General features: G+C 39.6%; 1 protein-coding gene across 36 annotated transcripts in view; it reads left to right on the top strand.

Annotated features, from left to right (window-relative positions):
• The window catches only part of NCOA2 (nuclear receptor coactivator 2), a 284,545-nt gene that overhangs the window by 74,431 nt on the left and 186,168 nt on the right, over window positions 1–23,946 (top strand). The window lies entirely within an intron of this gene.

Raw genomic sequence — 23,946 nt, 5'->3', positions numbered from 1 at the left:
GTATGTAATACAGCTTTAAAAACTTACCTATCTGTCTGTCTATCTTCATTTTGTTCTTTAGACTCTTTTACTACATCCGTATTTAATCATATTATCTACTGGATGATTGCTCTCTGTAGTAAGATTAAAAGTGACTTTGGAGATTCGGGTAAATTTCTGTCTATAGTAGGCTTGTTTTAGCTAGAGGGTTTTGGTTAGTTGTGAACAATCATATTGTCAGATTGTACTGCTGCTTTTGTTTAACTGGTTGGCTTTTAACTGAATTAACTTAGTGTTGTCATTGATGCCTTTTTTTCTATTTAAATACAGAGAATGGGTTGAAGAATATTTAGAGTAAATATCTTTGAAATATAATCATTTCAGGCAGTTTGGTACTTAAGCTTTGGACAGTATTTGAATGGATCTTTTAAGGACCTCAGGGGAAGGTTGGTTTATGTTATGAAGACAGGAGACATACAGGACTCTTGCTTTCTGTTGAATCTTCTTTTACTAGGCACACTTTACTCAATTTATCTCAAGGATAGCATTCAAAATATAAATGAATAGACAGCAAGATTGTTGTTCATTTGAAGACTGTTTACATGTGCTTGTGTGGAAAGAGATGACACAAAGCAGAATGAATTAATATCCTTGAGCAAACCTCAGGAAAATCTGTAGTCTTGTAATAGGCATCCAAAAGTTTGAAATTAAGCAAGGAAAACTTAAGCACAGGCAATGATGTGGATTAGTTGCTGGTAAAGAGTTCTCAGGACAGGACTGGTTACTGATTGTCCCATACAAGAGTGCCGTCTCTAAAGAAACCCAGTGAATGAGTTATTTATTAGAACCCCAGGAAGGTAGCTGAGGCCTTCTCTCTCTCTCTCTCTCTCTCTCTCTCTCTCTCTCTCTCTCTCTCTCTTTTTTAAGGCCATTTCTGACTTGTGAGTCACTGTTGAGTTTATGGGCTACCACCAATAAATTTATTTTAAAGTTGAAAACCATTGAGAACTAAATATTTTGTCACCTCTTCTAGTCCACCTTGGTGCACCTGGAAGAGCCTGATTGTTGGGAAATAGCTTTGAGCTACCAGTGTGTTTACTCTGCATTTGGGCTTAAAACCGTCAATATCAGATCACTGAGGCGGTGGCCAGCAATCTTGATGATTCATCAAATGTAAGCAATATAAGAAATGGAAAACTTGCTATCAGTTTTCCTCATCTGAACCTTCCGTGTTACAGATAATTTTATAAAAGCCATGCCCTCCAAGTTACTTTGAGTTCCCTGTATCATTCTAGAATCACAACACTTGAACCTTCCCCGCCCCACTTCTCTGTATGTGAAGAGTGGAGCGGTCGGTTTTCCATCACTTTATTTGTATTTACTTTTAAAACGATGTGTTTGTTGTTTATTTGGCTGCACCGGGTCTCCATTGCTGCCTGGGCATTCTCTCCTTGCGGTGAGCAGCGGCTGCTCTCTGGTGGCGCTACACAGGCTTCTGCGTCGTGGGGCATTCTCTTAAAGCGCAGCTCCGGGTGCATGGGCTCGGCAGCTGCAGCGCGTGGGCTCTGGAGCACAGGCTCAGGAGTTGTGGCTCATGGGCTTAGTTGCTCCACAGCACGTGGGGTCTTCCCTGACCAGGGATTGAGCCTGTGTCCCCTGCTCTGGGAGGCTGATGCTTAGCCACTGGACCAGCAGAGAAGCCCCTATTTGCGTTCATTTTATTGCCCTCACTACTTTGGACGAATAGCAGTGAAATGCCTTTATCCTTTCACATGTATGTGGGAAAACTTAGATAATAAAGATAAGAGCATGTATACTTCATCTACATATTTACAGAGACTGATGTGTATCTTTCTCTTAATTACGAAGAGAAAGAACATGAGTACCTTTTGTACATAATATACACAGACTCGCAGTTTGTGTTCTAAGTACTGGGCAGCTCAGAAATAGTACTGCGGTGAACTGGATCATAGGTGCCAGGAGGAGTGAGAAAAGTATTATTCAGAACAGTTGGCGGTTCTGAGGAAACCTGTGAAACCTTCACCAGTGTTCTTGGCTTGTCTTGCTAGTTATGGAGGGGTAGGGACTAGTCCAGCCTGGTTTTCTGGTGGCTCCATCTGAGCTTTCTGCCACCAGGAGGGTAGGTGTGTCCAGGGACAGCAGTCTTTACTGCTTAGAAGGTTGGTGGTAGTGGCCTCCATTTATGAGGTGATGAGGCAGAGGTGACTAACCTTTGGCCAGAAAGACCAGACCAAGTTCATGGCCACCCATGTCAAAAGTCCTGGGAGGGAGCCAAGCCTCATTTTAGCCTCTGTGAAGAATAGACTATGTTCTTAAATAAAAAATACGGATGAAAATTGCAGTGAGATGCCACTTTCTGTGTATCAAATTAGTAAAAGGAATGAATGAATGAGTGAGAGCCTGCCCTTTGTTAATTAGGTTGTGATTAAAGAGTGTTTTCATGAACTGCTGGTTTGTGGTATAAATTTGAATTTTCCGGTTATTATTTTGGCTTCATATATCAGAAGCCTTATGGTTGATCCTGTCTTTAGACGTAGGAATGCCATTCTTAATACTCTGTTTCAAGGAGGTACTTGTGCATCCAGATGAAGATGTATGTGCAAGACTTCCATCATACAGTTTCTAAGCAGTGAAACAATGGAAGCAGTGCTGCTGAACAGGGAAGGAAAGTAAGTGATACTATATTCTTACGATAGCACCAGTTATGGTAAGGGAAAACAGCAGAGCAGAGAGTTGTTGTAGAGCATTATATTTAATCATATTTAAAGATATGGATAGAAAAACACCAGAAAGAAAGAAACTAAATGAGAATATTAGCTAAACTATTTAAAAAAAAGGTACCTCAAGGGTGTGGGATGGTTGTGAATGTAATTTCCCTCTCTTTTCTACTTTTCTGTTTTCCAAAATGAACACTGGTTTATCATATGATCTTAAAAAGGAAAATCTAAGAAGAACAGTGTGAATAATAGCTTCATTAAAGGGAGAATGAACAGATATCATCTGAAAGAGCTGCTCCAGTTATGAGGCCAAGTTTGTAAACAAAAGACCTGTTCTAGCATCTCTACGGAGCAGGTTCCTCGGATAGCATGCTCTTCTTGGAATGAGTGAGAAAGGGTATTGATTTTGTTTTAGAGATTGTTTATCTACTGAGTGCATCCTGTGAGGGTAAGGATAATATTAATACGACTTCTTTTACCCTCTGGCACCTGGTCTTTGACCAGTTCAGAGAAAATAAGGAAATGGAAATTTTGCACTAGATTTTGAAAACTAATCAGCACAATAAAACTCAGCATATCCTTTTAGAGTTAGGTAGAATATATCTTATCAATATAAGGTGATACACTTATCAATATAAGATGGAGAAGATAGAGAATTTTAAGGTGGAATCATCACGAGCTTACTTGGTATATTTTGTCTAAGAATGTGGATCTCAGGCGCATGTATGTCAGTTTTGGAAACTGGAATGCTTTATTAAGACAGATTTGGAGAGGGAGAAGAAAAAAGTTGTAGAGTTCATTCAGTTCAGTTCAGCTCAGTTGTGTCTGACTCTCTGCGACCCCATGAATTGCAGCACGCCAGGCCTCCCTGTCCATCACAAACTCCCGGAGTTCACTCAGACTCATGTCCATCGAGTCAGTGATGCCATCCAGCCATGTCATCCTCTTCTCCTCCTGCCCTCAATCCCTCCCAGCATCAGAGTCTTTTCCAATGAGTCAACTCTTCGCATGAGGTGGCCAAAGTCCTAGAGTTTCAGCTTTAGCATCATTCCCTCCAAAGAAATCCCAGGGCGGATCTCCTTCAGAATGGACTGGTTGGATCTCATGCAGTCCAAGGGATTCTCAAGAGTCTTCTCCAACACCACAGTTCGAAAGCATCAATTCTTTGGTGCTCAGCTTTCTTCACAGTCCAACTCTCACATCCATACGTAGGGTGGTGTATAGGGCCAGTTGCGCTTCTTCCCTGGGAACTCAGCCGTAAAGAATCCTCCTGCCAATGTGGGAGACATGGGTTCAATCCCTAATCTGGGTGGATCCCCTGGAAAAGGAAGTGGTAACCCACTCGAGTAGTCTTGCCTGGGAAATCCCATGGACAGAGGAGCCTGGTGGTCTACAGTCCGGGTCATTGCCAAAGAGTCAGACACAGCTTAGGAACTAAACAACATAGGGCCAGTCTTGGGGGTAGTGAGGGTCTAACCCTGGGGAGTGGGGCCTTGAATTGCCCGTGGAAGCATGTTTGTCCCACTGAAGACCAGAATTGCTCTGGGAATACTGTTAACTTGCTGTGTAATATTTGAAGAGTTGTGTGTACATATTCTGTTTCTGCCTGCTATGCAGGTGACCTGGGTTCGATCCCTGGGTCAGGAAGATCCCCTGGAGGAGGGCATGGCAACCCACTCCAGTATTCTTGTCTGGAGAATCCCAGGGTAAGAAGAGCCTGGTGGGCTACAGTCCACAGGGTCACAAAGCATTGGACACTACGGAGCAACTAACACTTTACACATTATTCTTTAAAATTCGGTCCTTGGGAGGATTAGTTTTATTTATTTGATCTTTTCTTAGAAAATTTGAAAGTCACACCAAATGACAGAAAATCTAAAGATAGTTTGGTAGGCACAGTTGAGTTAGACATTATAACCATATAATCAGCAGTTTGATTTATCCATTGGTTTATAGAAACTTGGTCCTGGTAATAAATTGAATATCCCTCGGCAATGATTTTTCTCCCCCTAGATTGAGTAATTAGCAAAGGAATCAATATAGCAAATACTATTAAAATTTTATTAAATTTCCAGTTTAGGCTATTACCCGGAGAAAGCAATGGCACCCCACTCCAGTACTCTTCCCTGGAAAATCCCATGGACAGAGGAGCCTGGTAGGCTGCAGTCCATGGGGTCGCACAGAGTCGGACATGACTGAGTGACTTCACTTTCACTTTTCACTTTCATGCCTTGGAGAAAGAAATGGCAACCCACTCCAGTGTTCTTGCCTGGAGAATCCCAGGGATGGGGGAGCCTGGTGGGCTGCCATCTATGGGGTCGCACAGAGTTGGACATGACTGCGGTACCTTAGCAGCAGCAACAACAGCAGCAGGCTATTACCAGCCCTGAGAGTAACTTTCTCAGTTTGTTGATTTTTGTTCTTTTCCTTCTCCAGATGATTTTGCTTTTCACTGTGGTAATTACTGATGTTGTATCCTACTTTGATGTGCTTTCGTACTGTTGGCTACATTCAGTGTCCAAATTGTAATTTATATTTATAGCTGCCTTTCATCTATTAGTCATCCATTATTTTCTCTCTTGTTTTTAAAGCTGATAAAAGCTGACTGACTCAAACTTTTCTAATTAACATCGGTTGTCCACCAATTATTCTCCATAACCATCTTTAGCCTACTCTTATACCAAGAATTAATATACTCTCTTGCATTTTTCTTTAATTACTCTTTTTTTTATTTCTTTTAGATGGTAAACTCTTTGAGGGCAGGAATTATGTTGATCATTGATGTGTGTGCCAAGTTTCCACTACACGATCTTACACACCATACTCGCTGACTAGCTGCTGAAGAATTTCAGCACAGCCTCCCAAAGTGTTTAGCATGGTCATGGTCTGAGTAGTTTATGAATTAGTTAAATCTGACTCAGTAGTTGGCAGTCCTAATGTTTCAAGTAGAGATGGAACGCCTGCTTCTTTCTCACTAACATCAAGAAAGTACCTAATAGAAAAGTCTTACCACGCAGACTAATGACAGATGCCAGCTGGACTTTGTGGCACCTAGAAGTTCAAGTCTAAAAACATCTTTAAAACAAATTCTTGGAAATATTTCTGATGGTCATGAACATTTCACTTTTTCGGCTGTTACTAGAAACTAGTTGATCAATTTCTGCAACTTCAATAATAATTATAGTAATTATTATATTAGGTGCCTGATATTCGCCAAACCCTTCCATATGTGCTTTACAGATGTTTTCTTATTTATACTCTTAAAAACTCAACATGATCTACATCAGGGGTCCCCAACCTCTGGGGACTAACGTCTGATGATCTGCGGTGGAGCTGATGTAATAATAATAAAAATAAAGTGCACAGTAAATGTAATGTGCTTGAATCATCCCCAGATCATACCCCATCAAACACCACCCCCTTACCCCACCCCCCATCCATGGAAAAGTCATCTGTGAAACTGGTCCGTGGCGCCAAAAAGATTGGGGACTGCTGCTGGTCTTTATTTTTCCCATTTTGCAGATGAAGAAACTAAGAGAGAGGTTAACATATTCAGAATCATACTTATGGTAAAAGTCAATATTTGAATTACAACGCTCTGGTTTCCAAGCCTTACATGCATTTACAATGTTTTAATACCTCTTGGTGAAGAAGATACTAGAGGAAAAACTACTTAAATTCAAATACTGCCTGTAACTATAAACATTTTGAATAGTACTAGTAAATACTCATATTGCTGTTACAGTATTGCTTATTATCATATAATAATTGATGTCATGGCCTTCCCAGGTGGTTCTAGTGGTAAAGAACTCTCTTGCCAATGCAGGAGACATGAGAGACACTGGTTGGATCCCTGGATCGGGAAGAAGTGGCCTTAGCACAGTTGATATCATGCTTATTGAAATCCAGTTTTTTGTTTTTGTTTTTTAAATTTTATTCTTACTTTATTTTACTTTACAATACTGTATTGGTGTTTTTTTTTTAATTTTATTTTTACTTTATTTTACTTTACAATACTGTATTGGTTTTTTGTTATGTTTTTTTTTAATTTTTATTTTTACTTTATTTTACTTTACAGTACTGTATTGGCTTAGCACAGTTGATATCATGCTTATTGAAATCCAGTTTTTTTGTACTTGGAATGAATCCTGCTTTCTAAGTGAAAAGGAAGCTTGTAACATTTGTCTATGCCATTTATTTTATGTTCACTATCGTTTGCCTTAATATCAGTGAATCTTTATAATTGGAATCAACTCATATTCATAGTCTTGACTAAGACCTAGAGGCATAATGGCTTTGTTGAAAGAAGCAGATCTCAGTAAGAACTGAACGGGTATCAGTATACCTAGATTTAATGAGCAATGTGATAATTTTCTTAGGATTATATTTTGTTGTTGCTGTTCATTCGCTAAGTCATGTCCGACTCTCTGTGACCGCATTTACTGCAGCACGCCACCCTTCCCCGTCCTTCTCTGTATCCTGGAGTTTGCTCAGACCCATGTCAGTTGGATCAGTAATGCCATCAATCAGTAACCACCTCATCCTCTGCTGCTCTCTTTTCCTTCAGTCTTTCCCAGCATCGGAGTCTTTTCCAGTGAGTCGGCTCTTCACATCCGGTGGCCAAAGTATTGGAGCTTCAGGATCAGTCCTTTCAATGATGATTCAGAGCTGATTTCCTTTAGGCTGGACTGGTTGGATCTCCTTGCAGTCCAAGGGACTCTCCAGCACCACAGTTTGGAAGCATCAGTTCTTCAGGGCTCAGCCTTCTTTGGGTTTCCCAAGTGGCATGGGGTAAAGAACCTGCCTGCCAATGCAGGAGATGTAAAAGACGTGGGTTCAACACCTGGGTCAGGAAGATCTCCTGGAGGAAGGCATGGCAACCCACTCTGGTAGTCTTGCCTGCAGAATCCCATGGACAGAGGCACTTGGCAGGCTGCAATCCATAAGGTTGTACAGAGTCGGATGATTTAGCATGCAGCCTTCTTTATGGTCCAGCTCTCACATCCATACATGACTACTGGAAAAACCATAGCTTTGACTGTATGGATCCTTGTTGGCAAAGTGATGTCTTTGCTTTTTAATACACTGTCTAGGTTTGGCATAACTTTCCTTCCAAGGAGCAAGCATCTTTTTATTTTTATTTTTTTAGTGTGTATTTGACAGAATTTCATGGCTGTAGTCTGCCCACAGTGATTTTGGAGCCCAAGAAAATAAAATCTGTCACTGCTTCCAATTTTTCCCCTTCTATTTGGTTTGAAATGATGGGACTGGATGCCATGATCTTAGTTTTTTGAATGTTGAGTCCATTCTTTCTGGAGCTATTTATTGCCCTCTGTTCTTCCCTGGCAGCATGTTGGACACCTTCCGACCTGGGAGGCTCATCTTCCAGTGTCATATCTTTTTGCCTTTTCATACTGTTCGTGGGGTTCTCACAGCAAGAATACTGGAGTGGTTTGCCATTCCCTTATCCAGTGAGGATTATATTTAGGTGATGTGATAAAATAGTTTACTGGCAGTTTGTGAATAGATTTAGTCACTTGCTCATTTTATGCACTTTTCAAACCTTCAATTTTTTAAACTTAGAGGAAAACATTGTCTAAGAATTAAATTTATAAAATACATTCTAGCTTTAAAAATCAAGTTCCTGATACAACAATAGAAAATGTCAAGCCTCATAGGAAAGAATGCTATTTTTACTTCCTGTTTGGTGAAGAATGTCTTAGTAAGACGACTTCCTCTGGGAGGAAGAAAATGGATGTAGCACAGCCAGCTCTTTAGGTATCTCCTTAAATCTCATTTGGATGAGTAATTTCTTGAGGGTTTTGAAAACAGAACCAGAGTGCTGCTTGAGAGTGTTCTCTGGTGGTTGAGTTGAAGCGTTCGAGATTTGTGCAGGAGGGTCTTGCTTCTTGGAGTCGGTCACAGTAGTTTCATAGGTAACTCTCCCTGGGCTTGGTGAAAACGTGGTCCCTTTAAAACAGATCGTTAAACAACCCCATGGGCCCTTGTAAACCAAGTTCAGGCTCCAAATCGAATCAGTCTTTCTTTTTAGCCTCATGGTGCTTTGACTTCCAGAGGAAGTGGGACTCTTAATATTCACGCAGACATAGTTTACCTCTGGATGCTTTCGGAAGCATTCTCCTTGTGGTGTGCATCACGTGGGTGACGCTCTCTAGAAAGTGTTTTTTCAATACTTTGGACAGATCATTATGAACTAAAGGGGTCCTCATTCAAAGCAGTGTTTCTTCAGGATTTTTCTGTGAAAGTTATAATCATCTATTGAATCAAGTTTCTGACTGTCATCGATTACACCTCAGCAGGGCAGTGCTTTCATCAGAATCAGTTTAGGATGCAGTTCAGCCCCAAGACCCACTGAGTTTTCTTACTATCTTAGTTCCGGTCTGGAAAGCTTTCATGACCGCCAGCTGTGTGGCCTGTTTTGAGAGCACGAGGCTTGTGGCAGGAGTGTGGCTTTACCCTATTAGTGTTGCAAAATCAAACTTCTGGGCTAGAGAACCTTTGCCTTTCTCTTGCCTCCTATGGTCTGGTTTTAGATTGTTTTTCTTGTGGTTTTGGTTTGTGAGTGTGAACTCATGGCTTTCATTTCCTTTTATTCCTTTACATAGACAATGAGGAAGGGAATAACTATGACGTATTTTTGTGTTTGTTGACACTGTCAAGCTGGATAGGCAACTTCTCCTTTGTCTTCTAGAAAATAAACTCAAGGTAGTGAAAATATGTGAAATCATTAGGTTTAACTTACTTTTTCGACTTTCCTCTCACTGTTCTGGTTTCAGTATGGTTTCATTCAGAAGGTGTGGACTGTAAAGAATTTACCCAGAAATGGCGCCATCCTCACACACCCACTTTTAGGGTTTTAGTGTATTTTCTTTTCGGTCTCTAAGAGGTTATTCTATTAATATTTGTTTTGTTTTTTAAGTGCTTTTTACTGGGGATGAAATTCACAGAGTGGAATTTTACCTCATTTTCTCAACCCTTTCTTTTCCTTCGAGGTATTGAATGCCCAGAGAAATAGCCAAAATATAAGAGGAAAGATGTCCCAGATGGAGGGACCTTTGTATGATCAACAGCTGGATCATCTGTCCTTTAGCCAGCAGTAAATGTCTTAACCCGTTTTCTTTTTTTAAGGACAGCTCTATTTGTTTACTGTTGTTGGCAGTGTTTGGCGTTTGTTGCTGTTCCAATACTCTCTAGTCGCAGCCAACGGGGCTACGCTCTAGTTTACCCATTTTCTAAAAGATGCATAATCAAGAAGTGATCTGTGAGACACAGTGCATTGTCTTCATTAACTCTGCACAACTTGTTTACCCACCACTATTGTACTGAACTTGTTGGAGACTGAGGGCTTTGAAATGAATGAAAAGTGGCTCCAGTGTCTATGAGTGAGTAGCATCAGTCCTCAGGGTTTCACAGGGTATATCAGTTCTGTGCTGCTTTCAGATAAAAGGACTTGAAGGAAATGTCCTCTGGAGAACACTGATTACAGACCAAAGCTGCACGTCTGTCATCTACCCGAGGAGACCCACATCCTTGGGAGATGGCTACACCCTCAAAGTTAGAAGGTAGCCAGGGAGACAGTGGTCTTCTTCCCACCTATAGCAATACAGTTATAATTTATGCAATACAGTCTAAAAAAAGAAGCCAAACAAATGATGAAGAATAGTTTCACACTGCTTAAATGCTGGTCATTTCCACTAGACTTACTTTTTATAAATTATATTTTACATTTAGGAAATAAATGCCACTGGCTTCCATATTCGAAGAGCATTTCAAGACCCTCACTTGCCAGTGTTTTTACTTGAGATGAACGTGTGTCTAGGTTTTGGTTCCAGTCTTTCAATCTGCAGAGCACAGGTTTCTTCAGTTATTTCTCTCACTGTGGCTTTTGATGCCATGGAGTTTGGGTGCTTTCATCTTTTTGAAGTGACCTTCAGAAAAATGTTGTTTGTTATTATTTCTCAAGTGATTTTAGATGTGTAGTACTCCTTAATCGAGCACTTGAAGTCTCTCTTCGTTTGCACAAAGGAATACTTTTTATTTACTGTATAACTGAAAATAGGGTAACTATAGGTTTGTGAACATACTATACTGTGATACCTTCTTGTGAGTCTTTTTGTGATATTCTGTGCTTTATTTTAAAATATGACTTGTTCATGTATTTATGGACAAGGAAGTAGCTTTTGAAATTTACTCTCTATCTGAAAGCTGTTTATGACCTAGTTAACAGAATGACTTCCTAAAATGTAAAATAGATATAAGGTGGTGGGGATGGGGAAATGTGTGTAAACATTTAAGGATTAGAAAGAACTGAAATATCTAAAATGTTCTAGACAACATCGCAGACTGATTCTGTTTCTAAAAAAATTTTTTTAAATCTACCTTTAAAGACAAATACATAACTTATCCTGCTATTTTGTTCATTTTTAAGCCAAAATCTGATTTTTGTGTTACATGAGCATTAAGTTTTGTATACATGAGAGGAAGGGTGAGGTTCGAGACTAGGACCCCAATCTCTTGTTTTCTCAAAATAGCTCTTTTCAGTGTTCCGTACCGCTGTTACCAATGATAAGTCATACCTCTTTGCTTGGAGTGGTAAGTTATACCACTTTTAAAATACCATTACTAAAAACAGCTCAAGTTTCTAAGCTGCCTTACATTTTCAAAAGCATTTGAAAGTATTTTTGGACGTGCTAAACGTTATTAGTTGAAAGTACAAAGGAAGTGTGTTTGGTTAATTTTGTATTAGGGAACTCAGAGTTGTCTGGAGGAAGGGTTAGAACTGGCTAATTCCTTTGGGACTTAAATTCATCAAGTTTTACAAAATCATGAGCACAAGATAAATTTGGATTATCTAATTAGCCTTTGTCTCAGAGTTTACTATTGGGATGGGCAAAAAGTTGGTTCAGATTTTTCTATTTGATGTTATAAAAAAACCCAAAGAAACTTTTTGATCAACTCCATATTTTATAAATAGGGCAAAGAATCACACTTACGGTTACTTCCATGCTGCTGTTAACTGGGGCTTATCAGTGATAAGGTAATTTGTTTTATCTTTACCTGTAAATATTTCCTCCCTGTTTTGGACACAGATCCCTATAGTAGTTTAAGACTGATTCAAATGTTATTTCTCTGATGAACATTTTCTCCCAGTTACGTGTGTTTGTTAATACACTCTCAATCTGAATTGGGATCCTCTCTCAGAATCTTTAAGCATCAGTTCTGGGTATTTGATTTAGTGTGACAAGTGGAAGAAACCTGTTACTATGAGGTCATTTGTGTCACTGAGAGTATATTTTAAGATTATGAGAAGATTTGCCATAGTTCTCTATCCTGAGTTGCTGTTGATTCTAAATGCAATATTAGGTGAGTAACTTTTTAGGAAAAAATAAACAGTCATATTAAAAGTACAAGTTGTAAGATACTTCATTTTTTTTTTCCAGAAAATATGAAAATATATATCCTCACAAAGTAAGGACAAACTGTGTGTTTTATTTAGCAGATGAATATATTTTAAAAAAATAATAGAAGTATTTTCCAAGAGGGGTTCATTGGAACCAAAGTGCATTAGAATGTCAATTAATTTTTTTTTAATTCCAAAAATGTGTATTGATCAACAACTGTGGAAAATGCCACATTAAACTAAAAAGCTTATGTGTGTTGTTCAGTTTACAAATACTGTATTCCAACACTGGTTTTACCATGCCCCCCCACCTTTTGAATATTTATTTAATCTGGCTGTGCTGGGTCTTAGTTGTCTTAGTTGTGGCATGCGTGCATGTAGGATCTTAGTTCCCCAACCAGGGATTGAACCCATCTCCCCTGCACCTCAACGCAGATTCTTAGCCACTGGACCACTAGGGAAGTCCCTGGGCTCCTTTCTGTCAAGGAATTTACATCAGTTAGGCTTCCCTTGTGGCTCAGTGGTACAGAATATGCCCACCAAGCAGGAGATCTGGGTATGATCACTGGGTCAGGAAGATCCCCTGGAAAAGGAAATGGCAGCCCACTCCAGTATTCTTGCCTGGAGAATCCCATGGACAGAGGAGCCTGGCAGACTGCAGTCCATGGGGTTGCAAAGAGTCCGACACAACTTTGCTAACAGGCTTTCACTTTTCTTCATACGTCAGTTTAGGAAACTTTAATATATGGTAATACTTTTATTATGTGTTTAAGCTACTGGAATTTTCTTATTCCAGGAATCTTGAAAATTAATTCTGAAACATAACAGCCTAAAATTGTTATCTTAAGGGAATTTAAGACACGTGACATTATGATTTAAAGAAGCAGTCTAGCCATTTAGAAGTAACGCCATATTTTCTTCCTTTTTATACTGGCATATAGTTTAGTTGGTAGTTCTTGTGGACTTTAAAGAGGCTTTTCTGGAAATTTGAGCACTGAGTCAGGAATCAGTAGATCTGATTTCTAGTCTTGTTTGGCTGAGATTTTTCCTCCGTTCTGACTTACTGGCATTCTGTCATACTTACTCAGTCTACCTCCCAGAATTGTTGTAAAGACAAAATAACAGAAAAGGAGTCAATCTGTAGATTATCTGTCAGATTCAGAAAATAATTGTGCCTTAATGAAGCAAGTGGAAGTTGGGAATGTCTTAAAACCCTGTTTAGATGAATGACTTTTTATTTGACGTTGGTAGACTTTGTTAAAAATCTACTTTGGAGATAATCATGCCAGTCTTTTCTCATCATTGAGGAAATTGAGGCCTTGGGCTAGTTAGTGATTGGCCTTGACCTTCATTAGGGGCCCCCCTGGAAGCCGGCCAGGTCTTCTGCCTCACCCAGACTATGCTGACATTCAGGCCTGTCTAGAAGAGGGAAGAAAGTGAAAGTCGCTCCATCCTGTCCAACTCTTTGTGACCCCCGTGGACTGTAGAACATGAAATTCTCCAGGCCAGAATACTGGAGTGGGTAGCCTTTCCCTTCTTCAGGGGATCTTCAACCCAGGGATTGAACCCGGGCCCATTTCTCCCACGTTGCAGGCAGATTCTTTACCAGCTGAGCCACAAGGGAAGCCCAGAAGAGGGGAGAGTGACCTGTTAAAAAAGTGATTCCTGCTGTTTCCTCTCAGATACTGTTACTTTTATAATGGAATATTAGTAGTATCATTTTGAAGGTCCTAATTATATTCTTGTTCAGTACTCTGTTTTGACTTTTATAGTATACTTTGGATAAAATATTAATGATTACCCTTTAGCCATGAGAATTTTTATTCTTCTGTGTCATGTTTTAAAAAAGGAATTCTGACAAATTACCATGTAATGTGCTAAAATCAGAATTATGAGAGAAAAGATAAACACAAGGCCATTTATAATTTAGGTTACTGTTTTACTGTTACTTCCCTTTACTATTTTGACATGTAGAATTTGTTAATATACCCACTACCATACCTTAGGAAGAAAAAAATGGAAAGATACGTGTTTCTGTGTGACCACTGCATGAAAGCGTTATTTTTTTTTCTTTGCCTCAAGTACTTACTAAGACAGAAAATAGCAGTGCTTATTTTTATTGGCCCCACTTAAAAAGTAAGTGAGAAATAAATGTGTTATCAGTCAGCACACATTTGCCAAGTACTTTGTACGGAGGCCTTATGCTCGGTGCTGATGAGTTTTAAGACGTACTACACATGGTCTTTTGTCCAGGAGGCCATGTACACACTTATTTACCATTTTCTTCTTTTACAGTGTGAGATCAAACATTTTCCTGCATTTAAAAATACCTGGGAGAAGAATTTTCTCTATTTGCATTCATTTCGGCTCCCTGTGAAATTTGAATAGAGAAATACTACAAATAGAAAAAGTGTGAATAATTTTAGAATCCTGAGAATAATATTATGAAAGGTTAAACTGTCTATGCTTTAATAAAAGAAGCAGTTAAAATTATTTTAGTCACTGGAATAATAAGTGTGTTTGTTTAAACAGTAGCCGCACACCTAGACAGAAATAAATCTTGTTAAAACAGCAGCTCACTTCTGACCTTACTTGCTTTTGCTCATTCTGGGTCCCCAAACCTTGACTGTAGTAAAGTAGCCAAGGTCTACTCGGCCTATTTGTAATTTAATCTTTAAAAGGTTCTTTAACCTGATACTTCATGAAGAAAAATTAAAAAGGATTAGTTACGCATGCCTTGAATTTCTAGCCTAAAATGAGAACCTAGAGTATGCTACAGTTAACTGAGGCATGTTTCCTTACTACAAATTACAAATGACCTTTTGTTGGATTTTGATTCAATCTTGACTTCCTTCTCATAGAAGAACTCAAACCCTAAGTCACTTTATGAGATTGATCTGCATTTTGATTTGCTCTGAATCGTTGATTGTGTTATTTTTGTGAAAACCATCAGAAAGTATGCAAGAAGACACCGTGATACATAGTGTGTTGAAGTTCCTTGAAGGCAGGTCTTTTCTTTTTTTTCCCCGTTTAAACCCTCTCAAGAGCTTGTGTATATCCCTGTTACAGGGTATATCTTGGTATTATACATATTTTCTGGATAATTGCATGAATGGATTTACATTTATCTTTATGCATTGGAATCTTCTTTGTGTCTGACGCCATTCTAGTTTCCAGCTAGTCTGCCTAAGACATTTCATTTTTGCTTTAAAGTCTTTATTAGTATTTATGAAAGGGGGTTAGTTTTATTCTGGGTATCTGTTGCTTAAAGCAACAGCTTGTTATTATCATCTCATCCTTGTGTGGCTTAGGAATTTGGACGTGGCATGGGCCGGATGGCTTGTCGCTGCTCCCCCAGGTGTGGAGTCTCTGCTGGGAAGATCAAGAACTAGAGGCTCGAACAGTGTGGGGCTGGCTAGGCATTTCATTCTCTTTTTGACATGGCCTCTCTCATGCCAAGGTTTGGCTTCCTCACAGTACAGTGTCTTAACAGTAGTCCAGTTTGTGTAGCAGCTCAGGACTGTGAGATTGAAGGTTCCAGTGTTCCAGGCTGGAGCTCTAAGGCTCCAAAGTCCCAGAATATCACTTCTGCCACAGTCTTTTTGGTCCAGCCAATCCCTAAGGCAACTGTCGTTTCAGGGGTAGGTGGTTAAACTTCATTTCTCAATGAGAGGAATATCAAAGAGTTTATTGCTACCATTAGTTTTCCATAGTTCTGTTCTTTATGTACCATTTGTCATCATCATTATTAACCTTATTAGGCTGTGGTTTATCCTAGGATGTTCGGCAAAATGTCTACTTCTGTGCACTTGGGCATGATAAGTCATCTCTTCCTGTCTTCACGTTGTAGTTGTGGCTTAACTACCTGCGCGCTCTTAGCCCCAGACCAGAGAGAGAGAGACAAATAGAAAACTGTTAAGTATCTTTGGGTAGAAACAAGAACTTCTTGAATGCAAGTTCATGCTCAAAATGATTTTTCCCTGTGGTACCGGATAGAAATTCCTCTGTGTGTGTGTGTGTGTGTGTGTGTGTAAAATTTCATAACAGGTAGGCCAGTGTGGTACCTAGAGATTATGGTTTCATATACAATTTTAAAATTTCATATGCTATTTAAAAATCTAGGCAATTGACATAAGGTTGGCAAATTTTGGATTTTTTCAAGTCATTACATGAAAAAAAATAACCATCTACTACCACCTTTTAAGAAAATAAAGGGAAAATTTAGTTTCACAAAAATAATAAGCTCATAATCTAATAATGAAGGAGAATCCTCCAAACTTTGTTCTTAAGCTACATAAAGGCACATTTTGGGAACCACTGCTAGAGCCTTATTTTGATTTGTCAGAATTTTTTAAAAACAAAAGTCATACACAGATGATTTTTTAATCACATTTTATGTCCATATTTATTATGTAAGTAATAGGGGAAATTAACTGGTGTCATGGCCCTTACAAAAAGCACCCATTTTAGTATATGTCATTTAGATTCCTTTTCAATGCAGAAAGATTTTAGTTTCATTAGGACCTATAAAACAAAATCAGATTTGCTAACTAAATATAAATAAAACTACCAAATCAATAAGATTTAAATTATTGGTAGCCATGCAGTATTGTGTGGCTGTGACAGTCTTGATGTTTACAACCTGTTGAGGTCTGGTACCTTTGAGTCTAGCATGTGCTGTTATTGGCTGTGTGACAGTATTTCATATCCCCTCTTCCTTATTTTTTTTCTTCTTGAACTTATAGAAAACTTTGTCCATTAAGGCTTGATATCAAAGACATTAAAATAATACTAGTCTCTAATTCCAGTTGTAAGCACAAAAGCAAGTACTGAAATTAAATGGCAGTAGGCTATCAGCTGTATAATGGTCATCCATATGAATTAGCAGATCCCTTTGTTAAATAACTAAGATTTTCGTCAGAATGAAAGTATGGTTTCAAAAAGTTTCATGGACATTTACATACATTCTGAGTCTGTGGGGCGCCTAGTTTGAGTGAAAATTCAGCACCAATAGATTGTTTTCCTGTCTCCCTCCTTAGCTTTTAGAATTGTTTTATTTTCTTTTTAAAATGAGACTCCTTATGTCAGATAAAATCCTCATTTTGTCGTAGCCTTTAAGTATTTTTTCCTTCACTCCAGCTTTTATGCTACAACATCATAGTGTTTCTTCCATTCTCTGCTTACATAAGCACAACAAGCCTTTATTGAATAATCCTGTTAGTGAACCATTTTTAGGGCAATTCATTGGATTGTATTGGGTGAATTCACTGGGTGAATTGATGCTTGGGGCAGTTTTTTGTGGTTGCTGGTTGTTACAAAGCATCTTCTTGATGTCAGACCTTTTTTTCTGGGAAGAATGAGCTGGGTGGACCATGAAGTGCAGAGGAGTGGAAGCAGACTGAAAGAATGAAGGAATCAGGGTGGAAATGGGGTGGAGGGGCAGGAGGTGTGGGTGTGGTGGTGATCTTGAGCTCGGAGAGACCCAGATGCCACCAGCAGGTCTTCCTCTTGCTTTGGTGAGGATCACTTACCTTCCCTGATTTTCACCTTCCTCACCTACAGAATGGAATTGATAGATGCCCATTTACAGAAAACATCAAAAATAATGCGTGTAAAGTTTGTATCAGAGTGGCTGACACCTGATATTTAACACAAGGTGGCTCTCATTGCTTGGCCAGCATGTTAGACTGCTCATCTCCAGATCTTTCAAGTTGTGTTTGTATCTTGTGTTATTTGATATTTTACCTGTAAATTCTAGATTTACAACTAATATACAAGCCTCTCCTCATATCTTTTTGGATATGTAATACTCTTCTTTGGTGGGAAGGCCAACACATATTTGATGATGATTTCCGAAGCAGACAGTTCAAACATGAGGGCAAGGCCAGTGTTTTTAGGATATTTGTTTCTGAGTTCACAGAAACTCCTTTAGTCAGAGGGAGTACTATCAGTGTCGGGAGAGGTACTTAATCTCTTTGAGCCTCAGTTTTGTATCATAAAATGGTGTAGTTCCAATAGATATTTCCAGGTTTCTTCCATACCTAAATTTTGATGTGAAATGATACCATCACCAGAGGGTCTGATTTTTTCCACTGTGACTCCAAGTATTTGTTGAAACCCAGACACAGAGTAGAATGGAAAATTGCCTCTTTTTTAACAAAATGGGAAACTCTGTATTGGTCCTCACAATAAATCAAATTTCTGACTGAGTGTCTTTTTTTGATACATTTCTTCTTCCTGACTGTTGGATCCATGGATTGACTCTGAAATCATACAGAGAGACAATGACAGTTGGGCTAGGTAGTAGCTTGTACTCCAAGGATAAACTGAGTTACAGTGCTTTTCTCCTAGTAGTCTCAAATTTGGAATGCCATATTCTTTCTAGAACTCTGTAAAATTCTGCCACACTTAATTATATCACATAAAATTGTAATTGTACTTCAAGGGAAAAAGAACTTATCTGTGATACAAAATTAGGCCTGTGAACACATATACACTGTGAGCTGTTTTCAACTTGAAAATTAAAATGTTGTTGTTTGGGTGCTTGCTTCTTTTTTTTATCTTCAGTAGATCAAGCTGCCGAGTCACAGGGCCTTGAGCCAGGCGGGCACTCAGGTTTAATATCAGCTCTATGCACATTCTTTGAGTTTAGACAAATTGTGTCACCTCTTCTTGGTTATAAAATGGTATTATATAACACCTTCCTTTTAAAGAAGACACTCTCTTACCCTCCTTCATACTGTTTTTTTTTTTTTTTTTAAGAATGTTCCCTTTTTTATGTTGAACGGATGATTATCTTAATGTGGTCATATACTGTTGAAAGCAGCAGCCTCCCTGGAGGGGGTGAGAATTGGGTGAGAATTGACAGTGACAGTCATCTAGGGAAGAAGCTGGTCCTTCAGTTCAGTTCAGTTCAGTTCAGTTGCTCAGTCGTGTCCGACTCTTTGCGAACCCATAAATCACAGCACGCCAGGCCTCCCTGTCCATCTCCTGGAGTTCACTCAGACTCACGTCCATCGAGTCATTGATGCCATCCAGCCATCTCATCCTCTGTCGTCCCCTTTTCCTCCTGCCCCCAATCCCTCCCAGCATCAGAGTCTTTTCCAATGAGTCAACTCTTCACATGAGGTGGCCAAAGTACTGGAGTTTCAGCTTTAGCATCATTCCTTCCTAAGAACACCCAGGGCTGATCTCCTTCAGAATGGACTGGTTGGGTCTCCTTGCAGTCCAAGGGACTCTCAAGAGTCTTCTCCAACACCACAGTTCAAAAGCATCAATTCTTCGGCACTCAGCCTTCTTCACAGTCCAACTCTCACATCCATACATGACCACAGGAAAAACCATAGCCTTGACTAGACAGACCTTTGTATGCAAAGTAATATCTCTGCTTTTCAATATGCTGCCTAGATTAGAAAGGAAACAAACTCAGAAGGGACTTTGGTGGACAGAAACTTTGTGCTGGTCCCTGTGATGTGGGGGCTTCCCCAGTAGCTCAGCAGTAAAGAATCTGCCTGCAATGCAGAAGACATGGGTTCAGTCCCTGGGTTGGGAAGATCCCCTGGAGGAGGGCATAGCAACTCACTCCAGTATTCTTGCCTGGAAAATCCCATGGACAGAGGGCCCTGGTGGGCCACAGTCCATAGGGTCGCAAAGAACCGGACACAACTGAAATGACTGAGCCCAAGCTGTGTCATGGTATTTGAGGACACTGCTGGGTATTGGGAGATTAAAGACCACCCCACCATTTGTAGACAGATCGTAGAGGTATTTTTCTTCAGATGGCATAGGTTTAATGTCACTTCTGATTCACTTCCTCTTGTTACCCCACAGCCCTAAGGTAATTATTGTGCACATTTGTGTGGGTTGTGCTCAGGGTTATGGGGGAAGCTTCTAGGCTCATTTTGTAAGAGTGGTCATTGCAGTTAGGGTGAACATCCAAGGAGAAGGTGAGTTTCTGAGAGGAGTTTACAGTCTTATTCCCTCTCCCTGAGTGGATTTTGTTCCTCCTTTGTTAATATTTATAACGGGATTTATATTTTACTGCATTAAGGATGGTAGATGTGTCTTCTCACACTGATTTATTGTAAAAATTAAATTTATGATCTGTAGTAATCCTCACCTTTTCTGGCATATGCTGTAGGCTTCAGTACCTATTCCCATTTCAGTGAGGATGAAAGGGAACATTCAGGCCAAAATGACCCAACCCTCTTGGGAGGAAAACAGTTAAAATTTTACTCATAGTTTTTGGGGGCCTTTTATTTTGGGGAGACTGGTTGGTTGACAGGTTGGCATGTTCTCGTCTTAGTGGGAGTCATCTCTGAACCTTTCTTTTATGTTTAAAAAAGATTAATTTCTGCCCAATACATTGTTATTTCCTTTCTCCCCTCTAATTCTCTTCAAGACTGTTTTTGTGTGTTTTTGGCTGAGCACCCTAATTAAAGCCCTAGGATTTCTGCAGGAGCATTGTTTAAAAGGTCACCTGTCCAACCACAGGTTGTCTTCTTAATCAAAGACGGAGGAAACCTTACCTTTGCCCTCAAGAAGCTCACAGTCTAGGCGGCATGTGTGTGTCTGTCATGTCTGACTCTTTGCAACTCCATGGATGGTAGCCTGCCAGGCTCCTCTGTTCATGGAATTTTCCAGGCAAGATAACTGGAATGGGGATCTTCCCAACCCAGGGCTCAAATGCGCATCTCCTGTTTCTCCTGCATTGGCAGGCAGATTCTTTACCCCTTGAGCCAGATTTTAATATAAGCTAGTCATGATAGTGATCATTTGCATATGTTGTGTCCAAATCCTTTTTTCCTATCACTTGTCAACACTTTAACTTTTCTCCAGTCTGCTTTATGTCTGTATCATTCTGATGAAACTCTTCTTAGGAAAGTCATGAGCAATTTCTGCTCTAACTCAGGTAGACACTGCGCAGCTCTTGTCCAGCCTCTCTTTCTGGGAAGTCCCTCTTCAGATTCTGTGCTGGTCTCCCTCCTGCCTCTTAGGTAATTTCGTCTCATTCTCCTTGGTTAGTTCCTTTCCTATGTAATTTTTAAAAGAAGGATTTCCTTAGGGCTTTATTCCAGACTCCCAGCTCGTTGTTCTTTAAACTGTTATCAGTGGATTTAAATGATGTTTTCAAGTTAGTGACTCCAAATTTAGTCTCTTTAGTCATCTCCCAAATTGGAGGCATGTGCGTTCAACCACATGTGAGTTAATTTTTCTTCTAGGTCTGTCTCTATGTGAGAATACTGCTCTTTGTAGAGTTAGTGTTTTGTGATAGCTGCATTACTGTGTTAACTCTGGTCATGGTGAATGAGAGACAGACTTGAAAGGAACGGTCGTAAAGGAATGGTCATATGAGGTGTGCAAATTTGACGGGTATTTTATTTTTCATCATATCACACATATCAGTTGTATGTGTATACCTACCTGTAGCTTGGGTGTGTGTGTATGCTCAGTCATGTCTGACCCTTTGCGACCCCACAGGCTGTAACCTGTAGCTTAGGAGTTTTAAAATAGACGATATATCCCTTTCTATATATCTATTTTAATTGTAGCTTACAAGTTTTTAATACTTAGTATGAATGTGAGAGTTGGACTGTGAAGAAAGCTGAGCACCGAAGAATTGATGCTTTTGAACTGTGTTGGAGAAGACTCTTGAGAGTCCCAGGGACTGCAAGGAGATCCAACCAGTCCATTCTGAAGGAGATCAGCTCTGGGTGTTGTTTGGAAGGAATGATGCTAAAGCTGAAACTCCAGTACTTTGGCCACCTCATGCGAAGAGTTGACCCATTGGAAAAGACTCTGATGCTGGGAAGGATTGGGGGCAGGAGGAGAAGGGGACGACAGAGGATTAGATGGCTGGATGGCATCACCGACTTGATGGACGTGAGTCTGAGTGAACTCCGGGAGTTGGTGATGGACAGGGAGGCCTGGCGTGCTGTGATTCATGGGGTGGCAAAGAGTCGGACACTATTGAGCGACTGAACTGATGGATGAGAAGTTATGAAGTCATAAATTTCTTCACTTAAAATTGAAGTATAGGTGATTTACAGTTTTATTTAAGTTTCGAGTTACAGCATAGTGATTCACAGTATTTAAAGACTATACTCCTCTTGTAGTTATCATGGTGCTTCCCAAGTGGCACAGTGGTAAGGAATCTGCCTGCCAGTGCAGGAGACACAGGAGATATGGGTTTGATCCCTGGGTTGGGAAGATCCTCTGGAGGAGGAAATGGCGACATAAACCAGAATTCCTGCCTGAAAAATCCAGGGACAGAGGAGCCTGGCTGTCTACAGTGCCTGGGGATCACAAAGAGTCGGACACCACCGAGTGACCGAGCACGCGTGATTATCGGAAAGTTTTGGTTGTGTTCCCTATGTTGTACAGTATATCTTTATTTATTTTCTACATAGTAGCTTGTACAGCTTAGTCCCTTACCCCTATCTTTTTCTTTTCATGGAAAAGCATTTTACTTTCTTATTTTTATTTTTTATTAACTTTTATTGGAGTATAGTTGCTTTACAGTAATATTCCTGCTGTACAGCAAAGTGAACCAGTTATACATACACCCCCTCTTTTTTGGATTTCCTTCCCTTTTAGGTTGTCACAGAGCATTGAATCGAGTTTCTTGTGCTCTACAGTATGTTCTCATTAGTCATTCATTTTATATATAGAAGTGTATATATGTTGGTCCCAGTCTGCCAGTTCATCCATCCCCTCCTCCCCACGTGGAATCCATATGTTTGTTCTTCACATCTTTTATCTCTATTTCTGCTTTGCAAATAAGTCCATTTATCATTTTCCTAGATTCCACATAAAAGAGAGATTAAACATATGTTTTTCTCTTTCTGACTGACTTCACTCTGTGTGGCAGCCTTTGGGTCTGTCTGCGCCTCTGCAAATGGGACAGTTTCATTCCTTTTTATGGCTGAGTAGTATTCCATTGTGCACAGTTTCTTTATTCATGCCTCTGTTGATGGACATTTAGGTTGCTTCCCTGTCTTGACTGTTGTAAACAGTTCTGTGGTGAACACTGGTGTTCATGTATCCTTTCAAACCATATTTTTCTTCTGATGTATGCCCAGCTCCCTTACCCCTATCTTGCCCTTACCCACTTTCCCTCCCCCTTGGTAACCACCAGTTTGTTCACTCTATCTCTGTGTCTTTTTTGTTATATTCACTGGTTTGTTTCATTGTTTTAGATGCCATGTATAAAGAGTTTCATGGGTTAGGAATCATTGAACTCTTTAAACAAAGAAAGAAAACATGAGCTTGTCTATAAAGTATATATAGAAGTATATTGTCTGAAGTATATTCATCAGTTAACTTATAAATTATTCTTCTGTAGATTAGATGTTATTTTTAGCACCATTAACTTAATATTTGGGAAAGAATTTTACCTTGTATATGTAGTACACTTTCTTTACATTATTAAGGCTTTTAAGGATATTTTATCTAAAATATGTTATATATATGTATATATACAGTGTCCTATTCAGTAATCTGAAGTAGTTCTCATAGGTAAATCTTGAAAGTAAGACTTTCCTCTTGATGTTACATGAGTTGAAACATGCCGAGGTAAAGGTGTTTTCTGTCCAGTTGTTCAGGAGTTTTTGTGCTTCTCAGCAACAAGTGGAAAAATTAGTGGCTTAAACTGTTGAAAAATCTCAAGTAATCTGATCAGTACCCCTAGCTTTCTCCTCCTTTCCCCATGTGTCCTCTTAGTTTCTATCGCTGTGTCTGGCTGGCTTGTTGACTGAGCTGGTGCTGGCTAAATCACAAAGAAGACCTACATTGGAGCATGAAGTATGG

This window comes from Ovis aries, chromosome 9 (assembly GCF_016772045.2).
Source record: "Ovis aries strain OAR_USU_Benz2616 breed Rambouillet chromosome 9, ARS-UI_Ramb_v3.0, whole genome shotgun sequence".
Classification (NCBI taxonomy): Eukaryota; Metazoa; Chordata; class Mammalia; order Artiodactyla; family Bovidae; genus Ovis; species Ovis aries.
The sequence above is the reverse complement of the archived record's forward strand: the minus strand, read 5'-3'. Positions and strand labels throughout refer to the sequence as shown.